This window comes from Peromyscus eremicus, chromosome 11 (assembly GCF_949786415.1).
Source record: "Peromyscus eremicus chromosome 11, PerEre_H2_v1, whole genome shotgun sequence".
NCBI classification, from domain to species: domain Eukaryota; kingdom Metazoa; phylum Chordata; class Mammalia; order Rodentia; family Cricetidae; genus Peromyscus; species Peromyscus eremicus.
Genome location: NC_081427.1, coordinates 19,394,999 through 19,421,089, shown reverse-complemented (window position 1 = coordinate 19,421,089; position 26,091 = coordinate 19,394,999). Strand labels below are relative to the sequence as shown.

The window sequence follows — 26,091 nt, the reverse complement described above, 5'->3', positions numbered from 1 at the left end:
AACCAGCTGCGTGTTTTTAGTGTAGTATATATATTGATGACTATTTCTTCCCCACTTCCTACTGGCCAGGATGTTTGGCTGAGGTGTGAAGAGTGGTGTGAGAATCAGACATGGATATCCATGTCTCCTCTCAGCTTTCTATCCACATCAAGAACCTGAGGCCCTTTCTCCCCAAGGATAAAAGTGATGGGGAGGCAGACATTTGCATTTGTTTTCTGCTTCTTCATTTCCTTGGAAACTGCACCCAAGTGGTCTTTTTCTTCCCACTCTACCTAATTTTCTTTTTGGCTAAATATGCTTAACTTTCTATTCCTTTAATCCTGTCCAAAGTCTAAACTGAAAAGTTATTCCTTCACTTTTGTTGTTCTGTATTCATAGCTCTCAACATAGGCTTCTGGAACCACCTAGAGTCAGAATGGCCATTATATATCCCGGCAACAGAAAGAAACCAACTTGGACTGGGGAGTTGATGGAATTAAAGGAGGATGAGGATATCCAAGCAAGTCTGTTCAGGACACAGTATTCCTCTAAATCAGTTAAGTCTTACTAACATTGCTAATGTACCCATGTTCAGAAATACCGGAGCAATTTTATCCAGCATCCAATGTGACCAGTTAGTCCAGTTTGCCAGTATTGGCTCAGCATCTGATGGTAGGTGTTGGGCTTTTCAGCTCCAAAAATTCTGTGTAGAAGGCAGGCTCAGGTGGCCCCTCAGCTGAGACACAAGTGGCTGTGTTTGCTGAGAAGGATGTGGATTGGCACAGATTGAGAATGGTTCTTACATAGGCTGTTCTGGAAGCTATAATGTCGTGCTTTTTCCAGAAGGAACAGTAGCAGGTGGCTTCATCTACAAGAAATTTACTTTCAAGGTTGAAACAGAATTTTGTAAAGTTTTACTTGCTTCAATTTTCTTGTTTATCTCTGCTAAAGGGCACTGTTTATAGTTTGTGCTGATATACACAAAATGTTGATTTGGTTGCTGTTGGTCATGAGTATTTTGCTAAAATTTTGGTCCACATATTGCCACAGCTGAGAGGCTTTCTGGCAGGAGAGACTCCTGCTAACAACCTAGGAAGGTTGCCTCATCTTCTTTGGCCTTCACCAGCGCACTACCTCAGGACGGGCAGCCACTCTCTGTGTTGAAAGGAGTGTTAGCCTCACCCACAAATACTCTACATAGAGAAAAGTGATTAGAGTTGAACCCTGAAGGTTTCTAAAATTCAAATGCCAAAATGAAGAAAATATACGACAGAAAGAACATATAAAAAAGATCAAACAAAACAATATTGCAACATGAAAGAAATTATGTATTCATGTTATCCTAGACATGGATAATGACCTGTTCCACTTTCCTATAGTGACTGAATGGCAAGGCTGTATCATCCATGAATTCTATTTAATGTACACATTAATGTGCCTGTGCTGTTCTGACAGTAAAATTACATTTGACTTGTCTTTTTCACTAAATAGTATTTGTTATTAAGCAACACTTTCCCAGTTATAGTGTGCTAAGTAGACTATGCCTTTAATGGGTTTACAATATAGCCTTCCTACAAATTTGAAAAGAGTCATATTCAAGCCCAGAGTTTCCTATCTGGTAGATGACAAGCATGCCCAGGTTCCCAAGTGTGGCTGGTGATGTGTAATCCACAAATATTCATTTAGCAAACAAACTTTTTAAAGTTTCTTTCCTTACCGGACATGGTCAGGGGAGGAGTAACAATCATGGTCTGATCTTCTGACCTAACCAGGGTGTGTCCAGTATCAGACAACACTCTCTGGTCACTGGTCACAAGTGACTGGTGATGATCCAGATTTGTTTGCAGGCAGCTCCATGGAAACTCCAAGATTCCACCAGGTGCTGACAGGTTTGGAGGGAGAATGACGTCATAAAACAGACAGTAGCCAATGGAATGGTCTGACTCTGAGCTGAAAGACAGGAGAGGGTAGGAGATGAAGACCAGCTATGAGTGACTTAACCTGGACAGACCAAGCGTAGCCCAGGTCAGCATGGCTTACTTACTCCAACTAGGTTCCACCTCTGAAAATTTCCATGGCTTCTCAACAGCACCAAGAGCTAGAGACCAAACCTTAAACAAACACATCAGCCTGAAGGAGGACAAGGGAGGAACATATATAAACTGCAGCAGTGTATACTGTTAGATGAGTGTATTCTTGGCATAATTATTTGTTAAACACAGGGAGATAAAATGTTACTCTGGTTTCAAAGAAGCCACATTGCTTTTGAATACATAAAACAAGGATGAGGAGATGACTCAGTTGGTAAAGCACCTGTAGCATAAGAATAAAGACCTGAGTTGTGATCCCCAACACACACGCACAATTATGCTTGAAGTGGCCCTGCATATCTGTAAACTTGTACACAGAGGGATGGAGTCAGATGGATCCCTGAACACTCTGGACAGACTGTCTAGCTCATCAAAGCGCCTACTTCAGTGAGAGAACTTGTCTTTGAGAATATTGTCGTGGATTTGGATGCTGGAGAAATGGCTCAGTGGTTAAGAACACTGGCTCTTCATTTAGAGAAGAGAATTTGGGTTCTCAGTTCCCACTGATTCTTCCTTTCTCAGGAGCTCCTTGTAGCTGGAGAGTTTTCTCTCTGGGTCCCTCCAAACCCCGGCAGTCCCTCAGCCCACTTATAAAATAAACATGCAGACGCTTATATTATTTAAACTGCTTGGCCATTAGTTCAGGCCTATCATTGTCTAGCTCTTACTCTTATAATCAGTCCATTTCTATTAATCTATACTTTGCCATGTGGCTCTTAGCTTACTGGTACCTTACATCTTCCTTGTCCTGGCAGCTGCTGCAGGCAGTCTCCTCCTTCCCTTCCTGTTCACTTAATTCTCCTCTCTGTTAGTCCCGCCTATACTTCCTGTCTGGCTACTGGCCAATCAGTGTTTTATTTATTAACATATTTGCCATACAGAACATCCCACAGCAGCTCGTAATTACCTATAGCTTTTCTTCCAGAGGTAGGACCTTGAGAGATATTCCCCCATCTACTTCGGCATTTTAACAGGTATGGTCATTGTACAAGTATTTTTGAGGTGGCCATGTTGGTGGGATTTCATTTGGTGTAGCTTCCCTGGCATGTTGTCATATACAGAAGTCACTAGCTTATGAATTTTAGAGGGAGGGGATCATAGGAGTGGTTGGAGTAGGGAGACAGAATGAGGCAGAAATCATGTATACCATAATTATACATAAAATTTTCCAATAATTTAAATATTATAAATAAAAATTACTCTTTATACTAGGCAAAAATTCAGTTTTAAGGTTGGCTTTATTGAATTTCATACACACACACACACACACACACACACACACACACACACATACGAGATCAGTTTCTGAAACACAAAAGAAGTTTTCCGCACCTATCAGGCTGTCCTATCACCTGGAAGGCTGTTTTGAAAGTGTATCTCTGCATGTGTGCATGTGCATTTGTGTTTGTGTATGAAAGGAAGAGTTGGAACGAAGGAAAGAGAGAGAAGGAAGATGGAGATAAGTAGCGGAGAAGCAGTTAGCTCACATACTTTATAAGAAGCACCTTTTGGGCCACCCTGAAATACAAAAGCTTTCAGCACAAATATGGAGTAAATGTGCTAACTTTTATGACAACAAGAACTGTGAAAGCAAATGGTTATGAAAAAAACATGCTGTTGAGCATTGCTTTAAGTATTCACTGTTCAGATTATTGTATTATTTCATTTTAGTTGGACAGATTCTCTTCTTATGTTTATGTGCAGGCATGGATTGTAACATAAATCTAAGGTTGATGATTTGCCAAATTAATACGTAAGAAAAATGAGAAGGAAGAACACAATGATCAGATTAATAACGAGCAATGGAATTAGATTTCTATGAAGTGAAGATAAATCAAAGCATAGACATGGATTAGGTTTGAAGAGAGAAAATAATTTCTGACTGTGTTTGATGTAGAATGAGTGACTTTTCATATGAACAGTGGATTTGTAATACAACATTTAAAAACACTAAGAAAACTGGGTATGGCTGATCAGGGAACTAATGATCCACAAGTTAGGCTGATTCATCTCAGAAAATAGTGAAAAGGTAAACGGTGGAGGCAGAGTTTGAAGAGCAGAAGAAGGAAATCTCCTAAAGTTTCTGACTGTGTTCTTGAATTACTTTTATATGCTTTAAAGATAATACATTAAAACTAGTAAAAATAGTATACCTTTATGCCCTTTTCAATTATAATTGTATATGTTTTATGGATTGTGCACATCATCTTTGGCACCATAATTACAGGTTGAGCATCCCAAATACTACAAAATACAAAATTTTTCAAGATCTGGAACTTTTGAGCAACAATATGGTACTGAAACAGGAGAACATTTATGCATTTCAGGTGAAGGATGATCTCCTGGGAAAAGATCACAACTTTGTCAGAGTTTAAAGCTCAATAAAGTCTTTCATTGTTCACCTGCGAAAATATTCTAGCTCTGAACCACTTTTTTTCCCCAAGCATTTTCACATAGGAAATTTGAACTATATATAATTTCTTCTCCTAAAATACATACTTTGAGTTTAAATTTTGTGATGTCTACTATTCATATTTGTTTAACCTATTTTACTATGTTCTAAATGATTTTCAAAGGGAGAAAATGTATTCAGATTTATTTTTATTGATTTAATTCATAATGTATTACATATGAGAAATGAGAATTCTTAAGATTTTTATGGGATATATTGAGGTGATAAAAATTGACCATAGAATTTTGGTATGGTCAATTTATACAATCTGAATATATAGAAATTGTATATGCATTATATCTTACATCTCCACTTTTCTTAAATCTGAAAAAAATGTACGGATAGAAACGCATACATGTACTGGGATCAACACTGAAATATACTTAAATATGTAGATATGAACATGGATACACAGTGCTTACTATGTACACTCATACAGACACTGGTCATGAGATGTAGCCCAGGTTTACCCATCTATTTGGCAACTCATATCAGTCCTCAAGAGAAGTAAAATAGCAAGTGGACTGTGCAACAGTCTAACACAATTCACTAGATTGAATGCTTTTTAGTTCCAAATGCCATCAATTCGAGCAGTTTATTTCATTAAATTGTCACTAAAAGGTTTAATTTGTTTGCCTCATTTGAACACTTAGAAATGTATGCTTCTAAAAGTCAGAAGAATTGGAAACTAATGTCTACCATTATAATTAAAATTGAATATGTGTTTACAATTGGCAAAATGTGTTATTTCACTGTCCTATGATGAAGCTTTGCTTTGCAGAATTTGGGCAGTTGATGAGCAATAACAGATAATAAAAAGCAAAATGTCACAATGCCAGGATTTTCTAGTAAGCTATAATGTATCTATATGCATAACATGTTTTACAGTGATGATACAATGTATTCAATTTTATTACTTATGGTACCTGAATAAAAAATATCTAGTCAAACATATACCATGCTTAATTATTTGTCCATTCTTTTAAGATAATAGCATGAAATAACGGCTAAATATCATTCAAAACTGACAGGAAAAATGACATTTTCTTTCTATCATACACTCTTTTTATTTATTTTACATTGCTCTGACATAAGAGATTTGGACATTCAAGGAATGTTCCCTGATTTTGGCTAAGCAACTAGGGCTGTCAGGATAAAACAGCAGACAAATTTTTAGCAAAATTTGGGCTGTCCTTGAAGATCAGCCATTAGCTTCAAGTCCATGGCAGCAGCACCAGGTGGCCTTTAAAAGGCTCATTTGCTCTCTGTTCCTTGCCGATCAGTGATTTATTCAACATGAGTAAGAAAGAAAGAAATTAATAAGGAGAAGAGAAGGTGTCTTTATAAATTGTCCTTACTCTATTCATTTTCGCCATGCCAGGGTAAGTTTATGTGTTATTATGTCTGTGTGGTATGCAGACCTCAGGTACTTCCTTACAGAGTAGAATTTATATGTACATGGTGTACTTTGTGTATCTCTGTTTGTCTACATACTATATATACATATATGTGTAGAATTATATGCATTCATGTATTGTTACATACACATATTATAAGACCTACAGTTTACAAGTAGATAGTGTTGACCCCAGAGTGTTAAAGCTAAGTGGGATTTCTCTGCTGTAGGCCTCAGATGGTGTCCTTAGTCTTTTGCTTAGTGGAACCTAGTGGTCTCTTGAGTTATTAAATTCCAAATGGTTTTAATTCTTAGTCATAAGGATGCTATGTCAACCACAGAGGTGGGAAAGCAATGGCTATCATTAGGGGCTAAATAATTAGGCTCTGGATCTGCAATATTTAAACCTTGCCATAGTCACTGAAATTCTAATCAGTTAATCAGCATTGCAGAAGCTTCCAGATAAGGTAAAATTTTTTCTAGGAAGTTTAATTCACAATTGAATGAATGAAGTACATAATGTATTGTTCCTCTTGAACATATATCAACATTATGTACTTTAACCATATGGACAAGGGACATCCGCTGGTCAATATGCTTATCACCCTAGTAAAATAGAAGCTCCAAAAAGCCAGCCCATGCACCAAGGGACAGGTCCTGGCTCCACTGCCTGGGGCCTCCCAAACAGTTCAAGTTAATCAACTGTCCCACTTAGCCAGAGGTCCTGTCCAGTTCCATGGGGGCTCCTCAACCATTGGTTCACATTTCATGTGTTTCCACTAGTTTGGGTATTTGTCCCTGTGCTTTTTCCAATCATGGTCTATGCTGGGACACTTGCTCAGCCTTGGTGTAGGGAGGAGGGGACCTGCCTAGGCTGAGTCTACCAGGCTGGGCTGACTCCCTAGTGGAGACCTTGCCTTGGAGGAGGTTGGAATGGGGAATGAACTGAAAGGGTGGGAGGAGGGAGGACGGGGGAATCCATGGCTGATATGTGAAATTAAGTTAACTATAATATATATATATATATATATATATATATATATGTATGTATATATAGATACATATATATATCTATACATAAAGAAAAACAGAAGCTCTAAAAAACTACACACAACTGCTCTTACAATCTATCGAAAACAAATGTCTTAATCATCAGAGAATTTTTTTACCTTCACTTAAATAATCAGCAATAATAGTTTATACTAGTAAATATATATTCATTTCATAAATAATCAATGTGTTATAAGAAATGTCTGAGAGTAACACCAGGATGTTAAATGGATTGATTAAAAGCTTGTCATTTCAGGAATTGTGGAAAGAGTTAGAAAATACTATCATGGACAGTAGCATTGTTCTTCACATTAGGATGGAAATTGATAGAGAAGAAGGCTAACTTTGAGTGATCTTGCTACAAAGTTCTTAAGTCCTTTGCCTTGTAATGGGAGCTACAGAGGATTTTGACTCACTGCCCGGTAAGATTATTCTCACAAAGATAACTATCCAAGAGTGGATTAGGACACTTGAGAAGTAGGCAATTTCCTCTCTATGCAAGTACTCAAGGACAAGGTTATGGAAGTAAGGAGGCTCTAAGCAACACTTATGTAGGTGGAAGTATTTGCCATCCTTCAGATGGTAGTCTAGTAAAAATAGTACACCCTTTGCTTTAGAAAATGGCATCTTCGTGTCATGGGGCTAACTCTGGACTCCCCTCTGCTCTCTGGTTCTTATGATCTTCATCAAAAGAATTCAGAGAATAGTTTGGCTTTATATTATTTCTAAAGTCTCTAGAGGAATCTGCTTTCTCAAGGACCTTGTTCAGGTGATTGACAGGACCACTTAAAATGACTCTTCTAGGAAAAGACAAATTTTATGGCTTTGTTCTTTATCATAAAACCTCCTGCTAGGTAACAAAGTTATAAGTTTAAGACTACTGGAACTAGTTTGAGGTAGTTATCTACTCCTGACCTTTCATGGTGTTTAGGATGTCAATTGTCTTCTCTATGGGACAGAGAAATGATTCAAGTCTTTTTATCTGATTAGTGATTAGAGTCCTAACAATTCAGATCTTTGTTTTATAGGTTGTTGATTATAAGAGAAGAATCCAATCCCAATGTTCTGCGAGTCTGATGATATCTAAGCAGGAATCTAGCATTTAATAACGCTTTATGAAAGCAAAAGTTCATTAAAAATATTTGAGTAATTTAGAGATTTTTTTCCCCCAACTTCCTTTTTAGTGAGCTTTGACTTTATACTTCCAAATGATATAGCATAATTTGCCTTAAATACATTCCAAATGGCAACATGTTGTCTCAAGAAGCAGAAAATATGGAAATTCAGGAAGATATCTGCAGTGTTTTTAACAAATCTGTGAGTTGAATAAATTTTGAAATCATTAAAAATAAAGTGAGAAAAGTCCTTCCTCTCACAGGATTTATCTTCATGGAACATCTGGCACTTGGAATATAATATTAAAATAAAGTTCATGTAATTTTACAATATTGTTCACAATGTATAATTGATCTTTTTAAGCAAGTTTTTCAAATTAACCAGCCTTAGTTTTCTTTAAAAACATAATTTTATGACCTGAGCATTCACAGTGTACTAAAAGTATACCAATAAGAAATTGTTGTACATTTTTTTTTTCTGAAAATTGAAAGTGGTTTCAAAGTACAGGGAAATCATGTAGAGTAAACTCAAAATTATATCACATTCCCAGCAGGCAAATTTAATAACCAAAGTATCTCATCCCGATTAATCACTTGATAGAACTTGCTTTCTTGTTTCTTAGTGAAGCAGCTGTGTGGCTGTCATCCATCTGTGACTTTTGAAAAATAAAATGGGAAATTAGCTGACTCTAGGTAGGTAAAGCTCTTCTGTGCACATGACAATTTTCTTCACATTTCTGCGTAAGGGGAATTATTGATTAATAACCAGAAGGGGCAGAATGTTTATTTTGAATGCCAAGAAGTCCCATCATAGCTGAGAGTGTATTTTCTCTGACGTTCTTATTTACAGGTCACTTAGGTAGTGAGCCAGATGGAGGAAGGATAAAGTGGCTAACAAGACACAAAGGCAGGTGGCAGAGACACAGAGGGGATCTTTTCTGAGATGTCAGTCAGAGCGTTTTGTGACATTGGGGTTCCCAAGGAGGACTCCTATGTGTGAACAGGCAGGAATGATTTTAACACATTTAAAAAATGATAATTTGACTCACACAAAAAGTCATGTTTTATTATTGTCTTTAAACAACACGCTGAACTATATAAAACTATCACTTGAAAACAAAATATTTTCCTGTCATCATCTTTAAATTGTTTTTTTTCAGAGAGAGACAACTTAAGTTACATATATGTTTGTATCTGAACCTACACTCATTGCTCAGGAGTTGAATACATCAATGACTGGAGAACAAATTCTTGGAGTAAGAAAATGATTTTTCTGGAAAGGTAGCAAATTCATAAATAGGGTGAAAGCTGTCATCTCAGTCCATCTTCTAGGTTGTTGGTTGAATGCATACAAGGACTTCCTAAGGCTGTACATGAGACTGCTCCTGCCTTTTTAGATTCTGTGTAACTGCTTTCTAATGCATATGCTGATGTTAGCTGTGTGCTCTAGGATGCTCTGGGTTCTATAAAATGAAGACAGTTATTGATGAGTTTCATGAATTTTTGTTAGTTTATTTTTCTCAAGAAAATAGAGAATTCCTCAGTAAATTATCATAATGTTAAATGCATTTTTAACCCCAAATAACAAGATAGAGAAATGCCACTTTCTCCAAAACCATGGCATATGGTATGGATTTCTTGGACATCAGCCCTTAACCTATTAAGCAGTTTGTTGGATATGTAATCCACAACAAAGCTCATGGTTTTATTTAGGGTTTCCCTGGTAATATAAATCATAAAAAATAATTCCATGGAATCTTTGGAGCAATGAACTTATACTAGCCATAAGATTTCAGACATGTCAACATATTTCAGAAAACTTTTTAAAATTTCTATAGTAAAAATATTCTGTATTACCTTTAAATCCATCTCTGGAGGCATGTCTTTCCTCAGAGATGAGAAGTAGCTAGAGCTTGGGATATGCTGGCTCACAAACAATGATGGGAACAAATGAAGAAACACACTGCTGTGGGATGGTCTGTATGTCAAATGTGTTGCTGATTGGTCAATAAATAAATCACTGATTGGCCAGTGGCCAGGCAGGAAGTATAGGCGGGACTAACAGAGAGGAGAATTGAGAGAACAGGAAACTGGGTGAGGGAGACACTGCCAGCTGCCGTCAGGACAAGGAAGATGTAAAGTACCGGTAAGCCACAAGCCACGTGTCAAGGTATAGATTTATAGAAATGGATTAATTTAAGCTATAAGAACAGTTAGCAAGAAGCCTGCCAAGGCCATACAGTTTGTAACCAATATAAGTCTCTGTGTTTACTTGGTCTGGTCTGAGCAGCTGTGGGACTGGCGGGTGAGAGAGATTTGCTCTGACCGTGGGCCAGGCAGGAAAACTCTAGCAACAACACACTTCCACTAAGATTATTGAATACTTTCTCTGCAAATATTTGCACTAATCTCTCTTATTTCTTAGTTGCTGTAATAAAATAGTTACAGAGAATAATCATCTCTAAATTTTTCAGAACCATCTCTTCTCTGAACAATTTAAAAATTTTATAATTGCTCCAAATTGCACTAGAATAGAACACAAACACTTCAGCATGACAGTAATTTGTATACAAACTTTAAAAATAGATGAATCTTTTTCTGCATTAGAAATAAGAATTTAGATGCTGACTGACCCACTATGTCTTTTCCTTCAATAATCATAACAAAATAGCTTTATAGGTTCTTGATAGAAAAACTCAAAGACAATAGGTGTAATATATCACTAAAGATGTTATAAGTTGATATATGTTATATAAATTGAATAAATGCTTTTATATGTAAGAAAAAACATTTGATTTTATATCCAAGAAACACATTAAATTTTTTTCTGGAATAAATGATGACTGTTTTTTTAAATCCTTGCTCAAATTAAGGAAAATTCAGGAAAGAGAATAGAGATTTTCTATGTTTATTTAAGGATTCTTATTCTGCATCTTTTCTTTAATGTATTGGGTGTATTTATAATATATTTGTTTCCCTTTTAAAAAAAAAGTATTTTGATGGATACCCAAGGGAAACAAGAGAGAAAAGACTGGTGCGTGGTTTCATTCCATGAATATCTAGGTAGGTTGTTCTAAGCTGTGATGAGGCAAAAATCATCATGGCAGATTGTGTGGGTGGTAAAGTTAGCTTCCTTATATTAGCTTATTGCAGCCATTCAGGGAGAGGGGAGGCAGAAAGGTAATAGAAGAAAGAAAAAAAAGAGAGGAGAGGTGAGGAGGGGAGACAAGAAAGGGGACAGAAGGAAAAGAAGAGGAGGTGAGGGAAAGGGGAGAGGAAGGTGGGGGAGGGGAGAGTAGAGGAACAGAAGAGATGAGAAGAGAAGAGAAGAGAAGAGAAGAGAAGAGAAGTGAAGAGAAGAGAGGAGAGGAGAGGAGAGGAGGAGAGGAGAAGAGAAGAGAAGAGAAAAGAAGAGAAGGTGAGAACTAAGACATTTGACAACTTTATAGTTGAACTACTTTCTCTAACTAAGACACAAATTCTCAGAAAATTACCACTGGTAGGGACCAACATTTTAAAATATAAGCCTATAGGTGACATTTTATAATCCAACTGCAGTAGTAAACAAAAAATACTTTGGAAACTTGCATTCAGCTACTTCATCAAGGATGTAAGAATATGTCCTTTTAATTTCCATACATAAAATAAATGCAATGGAAATGTCATAACATGTATTAAAGAATATTTGGAGCTGCATCTTTAACATCATTATATTGGAAAAGTCTGAGAGAATAATAGTCATATGGTTTTGTTATTGCATATGTGTCTTAACATTTCTGTATTAACATATTATAAAACAAATTAAAATCATTCAGTATTATTGAAGCTTGAGTGAGAATGGTCCCATAGGGCCATATATTTGAATGCTGCATGGTTCCCAGGAGCAGAAACTATTTGGGAAAGATTATGTGGTGTGGTCTTGTAGGAGGAGGTGTGTCACTGATGGTGAGCTTTGAGATTTCAAAAGCCTACACGATTTCCAATTTTAAATCTCTCTGCCTGCTGCCTGGGAGTTACATAGCTCTCAGATACTGGTCCAGTGCCATCCTTGCCTGCCTTCTATCATGCTCCCTGCCATGATGGTCATGGGTTCCGTCCCTCCCAAACGATAAGCAAGCCCCCAATAAACTCTTCTATAAGCTGCCTTGGCCATGGTGCTTCTCCACAGCAACAGAAAATTAACTAAGACTACTATAAATACAGAATATTTCAAAATAAATGTCTAGTACCATCAATGTATCATATTCAGAATAATGTTAAGTATATTGATCTAAGGTGATATTTTATTTGTACTGAAATTTGATTTTATTTGTATGTTAATAAATAAAGTTGCCTGGGGGTCAGAGCTAATAGCAAGCCATAGCAGAAGCTGGGTGGTGGTGGTGCACACCTTTAATCTTGATCACATGACAGATAGATGTTTGTGGGTTCAAGGATACAGCCAGCATGGAGACATGTAGCTGGAGAATTTTTCTCCAGCTCCCACCGCCAAGTCCCGCCAGTCCCAGAGCCCACTTATAAAATAAACACACAGACTCTTACATTATTTAAACTGCTTGGCCATTAGCTCAGGCTTATCATTGTCTACCTCTCTTATATTCAGCCCATTTCTATTAATCTTCACTTTGCCACGTGGCTTGTGGCTTACTAGTACTTTACATCTTCCTTGTCTTGGCGGTGGCTCCAGCCGGTCTCCCCTTCCTTCTTCCTTCCTCAATTCTCTTCTCTCCTTGTCCCGCCTATACTTCCTGCCTGGTCACTGGCTAATCAGTGCTTTATTTATATAGAAGATATCCACAGCAGAGACACACACCTTTAATCTCAATACCAACCATAGAAGACCTGGAAGTCTGTATAGACAGGCAGTGATGAGGAGGTCAGTGGTTGGGTTTACAACCAATGACAAGGCAGAACAGAAAGTCAATAAAAAGACAGATACATAGGAAGTAGGTCTCTTTCTGAGGGAAAGGACAGCAGCAGCAGGAAGGGTAAGAAGGTGGTTTTAAGTCTCAGCTCTTATTACTGCTCTGACCTCTTGGGCTTTTAACTCTGCATTTGGCTCTGTGTTTCTTATTTAATAATAAGACTGTTACATCTACATTGATCTATCCTGGAAATTTACCTTACAGAACCATTTCTTATCAAGTTATAGAAATGACAGCCTCCAAAGTATAGACACTTGTAGCTGATGTGCATTGGTAGAGGAGGTACTGTAGCAGTATCTCTTTTAGTTAGTACCTCTCCTTAAACAACTTTTGAGTATTTTAAGTATCTTTTGAATTAAATATCATTAATGAATTAGGCTAGACATGATAGAGTGTGATGTTTCTATTTTTATTGTGCTGAAGCGCAAGAAGTGTTTCCCATGTCTTACTAGTACAAGAATTTAGGCATTTGGATCTTGAGCAAGTTACTTTTGTGATCAACAAGCATTCCAATTTTCCTTACCATATAGAGGAATTATACTTCAGTATGTTGAATAAAGTCACTTTAGGTTTATGTGATAGAAGCCTCTGAGTAACTTGAGGAATAGATTAAATATTGTATTTTGAAGTTTAGAAAGAAAATCAGTACTTGCTGTCAGTTGAAGAATACTCATACCTTTTGAGAAAGGCTGCACAGTTTTCCAGGATTATTTTGGCATAGATTAGGCATACACATAAAATCTGAGCAAACACATTATTAAAATCACAGCTTATGACAAAAATCCAATCATATTAACAGAGATCAATCCTATTTGTTTGCTTTTTTGCTTATACTAATATCAATATTATTCCTGAACAGAATATTGTAAAAAATGTAAAATGTACTTTGAAGTTTAAAATGGAATGAAAAGTACATTATTGGAAACTGTAGGAAAAGTTATTTGTTAAAATGGAGCAAAGATAATAGCTGAGATGTCTTCTACCACTGATAAAAAAATAAAACCAGTAAGCTGCTTTTCACCTGAGAAAGCTTCTAAGCAAAATGTTGAAAACATGCGCATTTTTCTTTTACTTTCTTGCTAACCTTAAAACATGAGAAAAATAGTTCAATTAAGAGTTGACTTAATGACAAAATGTCATTATATACAAAAATCAAGTCAAAATAGATTAAAGACTGAAGTATTAAAACTCAACCTACAAAAAATACTAGACAGGAAAATATTACTTTAGTTTTACTCAGACTTAAATTACAGGTGTTTTATTTTTATATATTATAAAAAAAAAAGTTATGTTTGAAATACAGAGTGATGTATTTGAATTTCACATAGAATATAATTCCCATGCTTTCAACCTGGGACCAAAAAGAAAAGTTAATTATTAAGAAGGTTTTTTTGTTTTTTTTTTTGGGGGGGGAGTGGGGGATTTCATTGGTTGCTTCCTTTATAGTTGACTTAATTACTGATATGCATGCTTTTGCAAATAATCTTAGCTTTCTATGACCTATGAGAAATAAATGTCTTTAAAAAATTTGAATCAACAAAACCAAACCACTCTGGTATTTAGAGAAACGCAATACACACCCAAAGCAAATGATTTGCAGCTGAACAAATTTTCAGGGCATGATCTGGCAATCATATCAGAATACACATTTAGATCAAATTTGGTCAAAAACTTTTCCCTTCAACCTCCTAGAATCGTGTAATTTTTACTAGTGAAAGCTAATGGTGAATTGGGAAACAAGGCGTAGCTAAAATTTAAATACTTTTCCCCATGCATTATCATTCTCAGTGCTTGAGCCTAGTAAAGCTGTCAGCCACAACTGAAAGCAGGCTTCCTCTCTATAATACTTTCCATGATCCTAAAATAGCATGCCTCTCTGATGTATGAGGAGGTACCTACAGTTTACTGTTAGGATCACTGTATGAAAGTTAATATTAACTGAACTGAACTGTGTAATCCCCTTTCAAAGACATTTAAAACTCAGATGTGTTTCAGCACTTGGGTGGTTAGTCGATTTGGCCATATAGTTTATCATACCAACCTGCATAGCTTAGAGTTGTGATATGGATGCATGTTAATTGTGCAGGAAAATAGTCAGTGCTAAATGTGTTGGCCTACGTAGAGTGATTTTTCCCAAAAAGCAATATAATGAATTCTACCAAAAGTAAGAGGCTATCATGATTGTTTTTTTTTTTTTTTTAACAAATAGAGCCAAAAGGGTTTTTTTTTTTTTTTTTTTTTTTTTAAGTACTCTTGAGGGCAAACGTTACAAGTCAGTTAACTTATGAAGTCTGTACTTCTGCACACACATTTGTGTGAACTATGTAAAACAGACTGATTTGACCAAATCTGGACTGTGAAATCATGCACGCTGAATGATAAGTCTTAAATTTTAATTCTGTGCATTCCATTTCCTTCAGTGTTGTAAAACATAAAACATACGAACAGTAGGAATGTGTATGTTTATATGCATGGAATGGTTTACAGTGATTTTACTGTTTGAAATCCACTTTAATAATATAAAGCAACAGACTAGGCTGCCTGTCTTTAATATCCATTAGTTTAATGAACAGACTAACAAGGTAAATATACAGGAAAAGTTGCCCAGTACATATTGTTTTTAAAGATTATTTGAAAGTTTTGTCAAAAAAATAAAATAACAAAGGTAGGAATATATATATATATATATATATATATATATATATATATATATATATAACTTGTTAAACTTAATTTGACTGATCATAACTGTAATTATGCTTCAGGGACAGATAATGTGTGATGGATATTCTTTCCAGATGCTGCACATGTGGACATTCAAGAATGCTAGATGTAAAAATGAATTCATGCTGTACAACTGTGATACATCACCAAAAACCTTTTAAAAAGTATCTTCCAAACAAGATTTTGTCTGAACTGAGATATTTCATATGGGAAAATGTGCTGTGGGATGTATGGCAAATGTGTTGCTGATTAATCAATAAAACACTGATTGGCCGTTGGCTAGGCAGGAAGTATAGGCGGGGCAAGGAGGAGAATAAAGCTGGGAAGTGGAAGGCTGAGTCAGAGAGACACTGCCAGCCGCCACCATGATAAGCTGCATGTGAAGATCCTGGTAAGCCACGAGCCATGTGGCAAGGGATAGATTTATGGAAATGAATTAATTTAAACTGTAAGAACAGATAGCAAGAAGCCTGCCACGGCCATACAGTTTGAAAGCAACATAAGTCTCTGTGTTTACTTGGTCGGGTCTGAGTGGCTGTGGGACTGGCAGGTGAGAGAGATTTGCCCTGACTGTGGGCCAGGCAGGAAAACTCTAGCTACAAAAAATGTTCTTGAATTATGGGACCAGGAAGTTTAGTCTTAGATACTATTGAGATTTAACACTATGAGTCAAAAGACTTGTTATTAATAGACTTGTATCCTTTAAAAAAGAACCCACAGTAGGCAGCAGGCATGCCACCAATATGGAGTATTCTAAACTGGAGACTTTTGTTGTTAGCATGTGGCACCCAGAAACTGTTTAAAAAAAAAAAAAAAAAAAAAGGTAGATTGTTAAGGAGAATTCTAAAACAGTCAGAAAACCACACATTTCTAGGGTAGAGCCATTATAAAGACTGAGTATCCTCTTGTATCTGAAGTGGATGCTTAAACTGCAAGCTTTTTATTTGCTAGAGAATCTGTTTTAATATAGCAGTTTGGCCTCTGATTATTTATTGGTTTTATAAATTCTAAAATCAGCTTCATTTTAAGAGAACTCGGATTTCGACTCTTCCACAATGAACTGCAGTACACTGTGAATTCTTCTCTTTACCCCAAATTTAGGGCTTCATATGTTAATTGCATCCTGTTCGGAACCTATTGTCTAAATTTTGAAACCCTTTTTTGTTCACTAAAAACAGGAATAACGAAGTCAGAGCCAATTAAGGTCACATACTTCTACAAAATGCTGGAAGTCCAAATCCTCATGGTTTTGTGAATCATCCCTTTCCGGTTGAGTTTGTTCTGAACTCTCCTTGTTTAAATGACAGTTACCTTTCAAGATCTCCACACGTTGAGATTAAAACTGGGTCCTTATTGTGATGGTACCTGTTTCATGTTATAAGTGCACGTTTCTATGTTATGTTATAACCACTAGAGCAGTTATGTGCCCATATGCTTCATTCGGTCTCTGTTGGCCTTACTAGTTTGGAATTGGAATCCCACCGTTTTGCAGACAAAGGAAACTTAATATACTGCTGCACTTTCAAGTTTTCAAAATAGTGTTTTAAAATTGCAGTGGTTTTATTTTTTAAAACTTCAGTTTAAAAAAAGGCTAAAATGTTCTTTCAAATGAGGCATCTAAATTTGTTCCTAATTTTGCATATGGTCTTAAGTTCTATAACCAGTAAAACAACAACAAAAAAATCACATATGATAAAATTTACAGTAAACTAACATTAAAATGTTTTTATTTTAAAACATGTTATTCATATTCAGATCTCACTATACTAAATTGAGGGTCTAGAGTGCATTTTTATTTAATTTGCAGTTTTACATTTATACATATATCATATTTTATGTAAATGTTATAATCCACAAAGTTATATAAAAACAACATAAACAGAAAATCTCTTAAACTTTTCTGGAAGTTTCAATTAATCTGTAATTGCATAACATAGTACTTGTCAGATAAATTACTTTCAACTGCAGATTAATTAATATCCCAAAGAGAAGTTTATTTACTTTGCAAATTAAATGGTTATTTGATATGCAAAATACACATTTATTTTACATAATACATCTTTTAGTTTTCATTTTCATTATTTTTAACAGGAAGATTAACATCCATAGTACCTTCATAAGCTTGGATATTTTCAAGTTTAATTATACATTTTTGCTTTTTCATAACTGGTATTATAGTCTAATTAAATTTGTTTAGAAAAGCTATAATCATCTAATAAATGCCAATGGTTTAGGCTTATCACTAGCATAGGTAGGTTAATTAAAGAAATGATTATATTATTTTTTGCATTCTTATTACAATTGTATAAAATGTACTTTGATATAAGGTACAAATTAGAATGAGATATATAACAGGCTGAAATGCATGGTAAATCAACTTTCTTTCAGTATTGTGAATATTTTATAGCAGGCATTTTTTAACTTAAAAATCTGACATTTATACAGCAATGCATGCATAATTTCCCTCTTATATGTCATTTTACTTAGATGAAAGTAATTTTAAAATGCAAGGTCAAAAAAATGATTACCCCTAACAAATAACAATAAAAGAAGCTAAAGACGGGTATCAGGAAGCAGTTTTGCATGTTTTTTTTTTTCCCCCTAGGGACCATTTAATATCTAATGGATTCCTTAGGATAAGAATAAGAAACAAAAGGAAGGAAATCCTTGAGGTAAAATGGAGGTAAGTTCAGGGTAGATAAATTGTTCCTTTGATTTAATATCTGCTATTGTTCCCTGGTCAAAACACTGTCAGAGCTGTTCTTGTGGGACCCAGTGTCTTCTATATCTGATAAACGGCCTGACCAGGACAACCTCAGTCTCAGCAGGAAAGACACTGAACAAATTGTCAGCATGATTTACATACGAGTTGTCAACAGCATCTGGGTTGCTCTGTGAAAGAATGATGGGTAACAGATGTTCTGGGAAGTGCTACCATCTGCCCTTTCTTAAAATACATCCCAAGTGAAACAATACATTTGAATGGATGCCACAGAGATACCTTTCCTTTGGAGAACCACACCAGCCTTAGTATTTTAATGCTCCATGTGGCTATCACAAAATCAAAACAGTCTGAACAGAGTATAAATGCAATTAGTTGAAGCACACAGATAGGCCCTTGGAAAGCTCTTTAAGCTCAGGTACATGGTATGAAAAGAAAATGGTTCATGACTCCACAGAGTGCATACTAGAAAAATTCCGTGTGGTCATCTGGACCCAATGTTATGCCCAGATCACAGGGACCCCCAAAAGACCACCATGGAGACCGAAACCCATATGTAAAAACAAAGAGCCTATATTTCAAGCTCTGAGCTTGGTTCCTCTATCTGTCCCACCCAACAGTGAGAGCAGAGAGCCCCGAGCTCAGGTGGGGCGGTGTTTTTATCATTGCAGAGGTTGGTGTGAGGGTATTTCCAGGGTTCAGGACCCTGATTGGCTGATATTTGTCTAGGGCTATAGGGAATGTTTGGAATTTCAGGTATTTCCTCTTTCCTGGGTGGATCCCTGGGTTGTGTCAGCTTATGGCTTTTCCTGGATCTGGGTGTTGCCTGCCAGTAAGCCTGTCACCGAATCTGTGTCTGGGCCTGACATGGCAGCTGTGTGGTCATACTACTTTGCCCTACCCCCACACCCAACCTATGTATCTCTATCAAATGATCTGCAGAGTTTTCAAATTTATAAAGATAATTTCTGTACAAGTATTAAAAAGATACATATCAGAAAAATAAGTACTCATTAAATGGGTGGCTTCACTTACCTGCATCATACATATGCTCAGTAATTTTCCATCCTTCTTAGAGCTGAGCACACCATGTTTGATTAATATAGCATGACCACAGGCAACAGGTGGCGCACGCCTTTAATCCCAGCACTCAGGAGGCAGAGGCAGGCGGATCTCTGTGAGTTCGAGGCCAGCCTGGGCTACCAAGTGAGTTCTAGGAAAGATGCAAAGCTACACAGAGAAACCCTGTCTCGAAAAAAAAAAAAAAGAAAAGGACCTTCAAACATTTATACCATCATGTGTCTCTCCACTATGAATTATTGATATAAGCAAAAGTTTTGTTTCGTCTATCTAGATGCAAAAGAGATTTGTGCTTGCTAGCCCTGAAATGCCATTGACAAAGGAAAGCATCAACATTTAACAGTATTTTTAAAATTTGTCAGTCTATGTACTCTGATATTAATAATATAACTATTTAGAGTGTATTTTTTTTTTTGAGAAAGAGTTTCTCTCTGTCCTAAAACTCACTCTGTAGAGCAGAATAACCTTGAATTCATAGAGATCTGCCTATCTTTGACTTCCCACTGCAGGGATTAAAGGTATATACTACCACACTGCCCAGTTTAAGCATGTAATTTGAAATACAAACATTCATACCATGTCCTTTTCTGTGTGGATTTGACTTAACATTCTTCATCTTGATGGCTATCTAATGGGAAGATGTAAGCAGATAAAGTAGTATAAAGTGTATTTTTATTGGAATTGTAAGATAAAGGAGACTTGCATTAGGTGCTGGGTCCAAATATAAGATCTGACACATGCTCTGGTCATTTTTCTTCTGTTTGGTAAGTGTTTGATTCACTTCCTAATGTAAAGTTTCTCATATCCATCCTTCTTTTCCCCCTCCAACTCCTTTGGTGCCTCTTCCTGTTTCTTGTTTTAAATTCATGTCCTCTTCCTCCACTACTGTCCTACTGAGTCCAACACATGTTACAGAGTTAGAAAGGATAGGGAAAGGACCAATAAGATAAAACAATATTGTTAGGATTCTGCCACTCCAGCTATATGACCGCACATGCGCAGTTCAGTAGCTAAGCAAGGGGTCTTATGTTGTGTGTCATCAACTCACTGCATGATTACACAATCTGCGCATGCATGGTGTTCCTCCTTAAGCCCACATGCACATGTGTAATGTGCAGGAGAATCCTTAAAAAGCTAGTCACAGACTCCTCCCCTCCCTTCTACTCTCTCTTTCTCCCCCCTCCCACCTCCATGCACATGTCTTTCACAGGCCTGGCCAATCCCTTCTGTCCACCCCCCCAAAGCCCCCAACTCCACCACCATCCCCCCTCCACCCCCCCCCCCCCGCCCCGCTCCTAATAAAGCTCTGATACTGGGTTTTGTCGTGCCTTGTGACCTTTCCTCAAAGAGTAGAAGTGCCTTATTTAAAACCAACAAATATGTTCTGTGGAATTCTCAAAAATGTCCAATAAAAAACTTAAGAGTCATAAAAAGATTGAAGAAATAGGAAAAATAAATTAATGTTTCTTTTTCTTTTTTTTTTTTTTTGGTCTGTTCTATGGGAGTATTCTGTGCAAATCTCACAATATACCTTCACTGATTTTCTTCTTCTTTTTTTTTTGGTAAAAACAATATAATATACATACTGACAAGTACATAAAAACATATATGATAATATAATAAATACTGCTATTATGTTTTTAGTAGAGCTGAATGTCTTTTGCATGATAATGAATTGCAATCTAGTTTATTAAATTTAAATATTTTCTATTTTTCATAGATGACAGTATTATAGTAACCAATATATTAAGTTGATGACAGTGGTTTAATTGGGGGTGTTAATACAGGTACTGTGAAGATCAACTAGACTGAGAAAAAAAATCACACATCCTCACATTGAACATAAACCCTCAGAGAACAGTAAGCTTCCTTAACATAGATGAATAAATAAAGATCAGGGAACAGAGCACATATGAACAAATAGAATGGTCTACTGACCAATTGTTTTTAATCTTACAATTTCAAAAATTCTTGTACACATTTAATCTCATTTCACCTATTAATTTATTCCTTCTTTTTTGTTTTTTCTTTCTTTTTTCTAAATTCTGAGAAGTGACAAAATTCTACCAACAAAGACTAAAAGAAGAATTAAGTATATTGTATGCTTTTATTCTGTCCAGTCTTAGAAAACCTAGATGCCCCTCAACCGAAGAATGGTAAAGAAAACGTGGCACATATACACAATGGAGTACTACCCAGCAGTAAAAAAAAAAAAAAAAAAAAAAAAGACATTATGAATTTGCAGACAAATGGATGGAACTAGAAAACATCATCCTGAGTAGGGTAACACAGACTCAGAAAGACAAACATGGTATGTACCCACTCATAAGTAGATGCCAGATGTAAATTAAAGGATAACCAAATTCAACCCACAGTTCCAAAGAAGCTGGCTAACAAGGAGAACCCTAAGAGGGAATCTCGAATAGACAAGATCTCCGTGAATAAACTGGGGATGAGTGGGGACAATGGAAGGTAGGGGATGGGGGATGAGAACATGGAGGAATGGGATAGTCGAGCTAGAACAGGGCTGGAGTGTGAGAGAATGGTAAAGGAGATACCATGATAGAAGGAGACATCATGGGGACAGAGACAAACCAGGTGGTAGGGAAGTTCCCCAGAATCCACAAGGATGACCCCAATTTAGACTACTAGCAATAGTGGAGAGAGTGCCTGAACTGGCTTACCTCAGTAATCAGGTCAGTAAATACCCTGTCATCATAGTCTTCATCCAGTAACTGGTAGAAACAGATGCAGAGATCCACCTCCACCGCCAAGCTCCAGGAGTCCAGCCAAAAAGAGAGAAGAGGAATTCTATGAGCAAGGGGCATCAAGACCATGATTGGGAAACCTGAAGAGACTATCAAATGAAACTAGTAGGAACTCATGAACTTTAGACCAACAGCTGTGGAGCCTCCACGGGACTGGACTAGGCCCTCTGCATAAGTGAGACAGTTGTGTAGCTTGATCTGCTTAAGGGGCTCCCTGACAGTAGGATCAGGATCCATCCCTGGCACGTGAGCAGGCTTTTTGGAGCCCACTCCCTATGGTGATACACCTTGTACAACCTTGATGCAAAGGGAGGGGTTTGGGCTCTGCTGACTCCCCATGGGTGGTCTTATCTTGTTGGAGGAGGGAATTGGGGGTGGGTTGGGAAAGGAAAAGCCTGGAGGGACAGGACATGAGAAAGAGAGAGGGATCTATGGTTGGTATGTAAAATGAGTAAAAAATTCCTTAAAAAAAAAGGAAAGAAAGTTAAAAAGCAACAATGTTGGAATCCACTACGTTTCCTAGTGGCTGTACCCAGCAGGACTACATAAGAGGATGTTTGGACCATGGGCCAGGGTACCTGGTGTTTGTAAGGGTCTACACTTGACTGTAACTAGCAAGGGGGAGGTCTTTTGTTCCACCCCTTGGCATTGTTATAAATAGCCCTTTGGAATAAAGTTCTGGGCTCGTGAATAAGGATCCAGGCCTATCCGAGTCTATCCTGTGTTTCTCTCTGTTTCTCTACCCTCTTTATTTCTAACTAATTCTCTTATTCCTCATTCCTCAAGAGTTCCTGGGGTAAATAAATGTGGGAGCTAGTCCCCCACACAACAGAGAAATAATGACTGTTATACATGGTTGCATTATTAATAAATTCAATTCTTCACTTGCTAAAATTCCAATGAATACAGCTCTATATTAAGGATGGCACAAATAAAAAGAGAACAATTCTTGTTCTTAGGAGGTAGGACACTTTGGTAAATATTGAATTGATAGTCATTGTGGGGTTTGGATGAGGTACTCAGAGGTTAAGAACACTCATTGCTGGGCTGGAGAGATGGTTCAGTGGTTAGGAACACTTACTGCTCTTGCAAAGGACATAAGTTCAATTGCCAGTACCAAATGACAGCTCATGACAGTCTATAATTCCAGTCTTACAGGATCCAAGTCCCTATTCTGACCTCTGTGTAGTGCACATAAATATATTCATGTAATATTATTAAATTATTTCATTATTAAATTAAATCATTAAGTCTATAAATTAAGAAATCTGTCACGAGGTATCCACAAATTAAGATTCTAGAATAATATGTCAAAATAATTTTAAAGTATATATTTATATGAAGTTTACTTATTTAATTTCCCAGCATTAGATATAGAACATCTCTAATAGGTTATCATAAAAAAGAATGTACCACTTTGTCTTAATCTGTATCCTCTCTGCCCTAAGATAAAGCCAGACATTTAAAATATTAAAAGTTTATCTCAAGACCTGTGTATATTACTATAAAATGTAGGGACACACTGTAAGTCATAGCACATAATTAACAGAAAAGATCACTGGAATGCAGCAAATACATGGAATAAACTCTCCCCAGATCATATCACCTCAGAGACAAAACTTAGCTTGTGTTGGTTTGAATGTAATTGGTCCTCATAACCTCATAGGGAGAGGCATTATTAGGGGTGGCTTTGTTGAAATAGGTGTGGTCTTGTTGGAGGAAGTGTGTCACTTTGGAGGTGGGCTTTGAGGTCTCATATGCTCAAGATACCATCCTGTGTCTCAGTCTACTTCCCGTTGCCTGCACATTAATATGTAGCTGCTTTTTCTCCAGAACAATGTCTGCCTGCATATCGCTATGCTCCCCATCATGATGATAATGAACTGAAACTCTAAAATTTAAGTGAGTCACACCGAATAATTGTTTTCCTTTATAAGAGTTGTAATGGTCTTGGTGTCTCTTCACAGCAATAGAAACCCTAAGGCATAGCCAAACGAAGCCTAGTAGACAATTTCAGAGGTTTCAGCTAATAAATCCTGATTAAAATATATCTCAGAGGTCTTGTTATATGTTTTAAGTAGTGTAAATGTGAACAACAGATGTGCAACATTAGTTCTATTTGCTTGTTTGCTTTGTTTTAAGTGATTTAATATGCTTCAATGTACTGTGGAATAATGCTCTTGTGCACTGTAAAGATTTATCACTTGAATTGATTTAATAAAATGATGATTGGCCAGTAGCCAGACAGGAAGTATAGGTGGGACGACCAAACTAGGAGAATTCTGGGAAGAGAAAAGGCAGAGTCAGAAGTCACCAGCCAGATGCAGAGGAAGCAAGATGAGAATGTCATTTTAAGAAAAGGTACTAAATCAAATGGCTAAACATAGATAAGAATCATGGGTTAATTTAAATGTAAGAGCTAGTTAGTAATAAGCTTACCAGCCAAGTGGTTATAAATAATATTAAACCTCTGAGTCAATTATTTGGGAAGCGGCTGCTGGGTATTTGGGAAGAGGCAGGTGGGAGAGAAACTTTTGCCTATACAATGTGTTGCAAATGAATGTCCTTAAAAAGCCATGAAGTGTTCAATTATATGAAAAGTCAGGTTGAGTGCTGTCATTATTTTAAACTGGCTCAAATCATTTAATTATGTTATTCACCTGTTTCTGGTAAGCATTTATTTTAATGGCCATTTACCTTGGAAGACTTTTTTTTTTTTTCATTTCTTACTCCTTATCACTTGACACAGACTGTGATTTTACAGATCTAGTAGTCTACAAGTTAAAATGTCTGAGTAGTTTCCCCAAAAACTATTTCAAGTGAAATCAATCAAATCAGTATGTAGAAATACGCATGTTACTAACCTGTACTTTAGGATTAGTTAATTGTTAGGACCTCTCTAAGAAGGAAACCACAAATGCAAAATGTAACATTTCGAGTAGTAAAAGAAATAATTTGAGAAAAAGGAAAGGGAGAAAGATGTGTTTCTGTTTGAAATTGCATTAAATCATTTTTGCAATTTATTTTGTCAGTAATTAAACATACATGTAATTCTTAATTTGATATAACAATATTAACCTGAAAAATTAATTTGACTTATTAAATATTATTTTTAACGAAACGAGACAAGATAATTTCATTATGCTGCATTTTAGGTGTGGTTATTTGCATTCCACAGTATTTTTTTTTTTTTTTTTTTTTTTGGTTTTTTCGAGACAGGGTTTCTCTGTGTAGCTTTGCGCCTTTCTTGGAACTCACTTGGTAGCCCAGGCTGGCCTCGAACTCACAGAAATCCACCTGGCTCTGCCTCCTGAGTGCTGGGATTAAAGGCGTGCGCCACCACCGCCCGGCCACAGTATTTTGAACGTATGCTTTTTTTAAAAAAAGTGCAGAATAGTAATAAGGCATCCTGGCAGATAGAGAGCAACGTTATTGCCCAGATACCTTTGCAGTTATTATGTGTGGCTATGTTCAGCTAATTTCCACTTGCCTCTGTGGTGCAAACCTTTAGGAGCCCTTTCATTACTCTTTGTTAGTTACTTTGCTTCTTTTGCTGGCTCTTTCCCCTCCTTACTACTGGCTAGAGTGAGTTTTCACTTCTGAGTCCATGCCACTGGCTTGGACTTTACAATAGTAACTTGTAAATATTTCTTTCCACAGGACGTTCCAGTGTGATTGGGAGATGGATCTTATCTTAGAACACATTTGGCTCCTTTAAGTCATTCGTATTAAAGTGACTAAACTCTTTTGCCTTTTAACAACTTATCAGTCTCTCCAGTCTCTGTAATTT

General features: G+C 36.6%; 3 long non-coding RNA genes across 6 annotated transcripts in view; all 3 read left to right on the top strand.

The window, feature by feature from the left end:
- The first annotated feature begins 330 nt into the window (after positions 1-330).
- LOC131922051 (uncharacterized) overlaps positions 331-26,091 on the top strand; it is a 57,511-nt gene continuing 31,750 nt past the window's right edge. Inside the window, exons 1-3 of one of the 4 annotated variants that reach the window (XR_009382171.1) lie at positions 331-651; positions 7,224-7,389; positions 7,996-8,058. This is a non-coding gene — a long non-coding RNA (uncharacterized LOC131922051). Of the gene's footprint in view, positions 652-1,434; positions 2,005-7,223; positions 7,390-7,995; positions 8,059-26,091 lie in introns of those variants that run through there. The other 3 variants (XR_009382169.1, XR_009382170.1, XR_009382168.1) reach the window with 3 other exon arrangements.
- LOC131922053 (uncharacterized) lies at positions 2,011-4,480 on the top strand. Its single transcript, XR_009382173.1, has 2 exons — positions 2,011-3,043; positions 4,297-4,480. It is a non-coding gene; the product is annotated as an uncharacterized LOC131922053 (long non-coding RNA).
- LOC131922052 (uncharacterized) lies at positions 24,129-26,066 on the top strand. The gene is made up of 2 exons (XR_009382172.1): positions 24,129-24,203; positions 25,962-26,066. It is a non-coding gene; the product is annotated as an uncharacterized LOC131922052 (long non-coding RNA).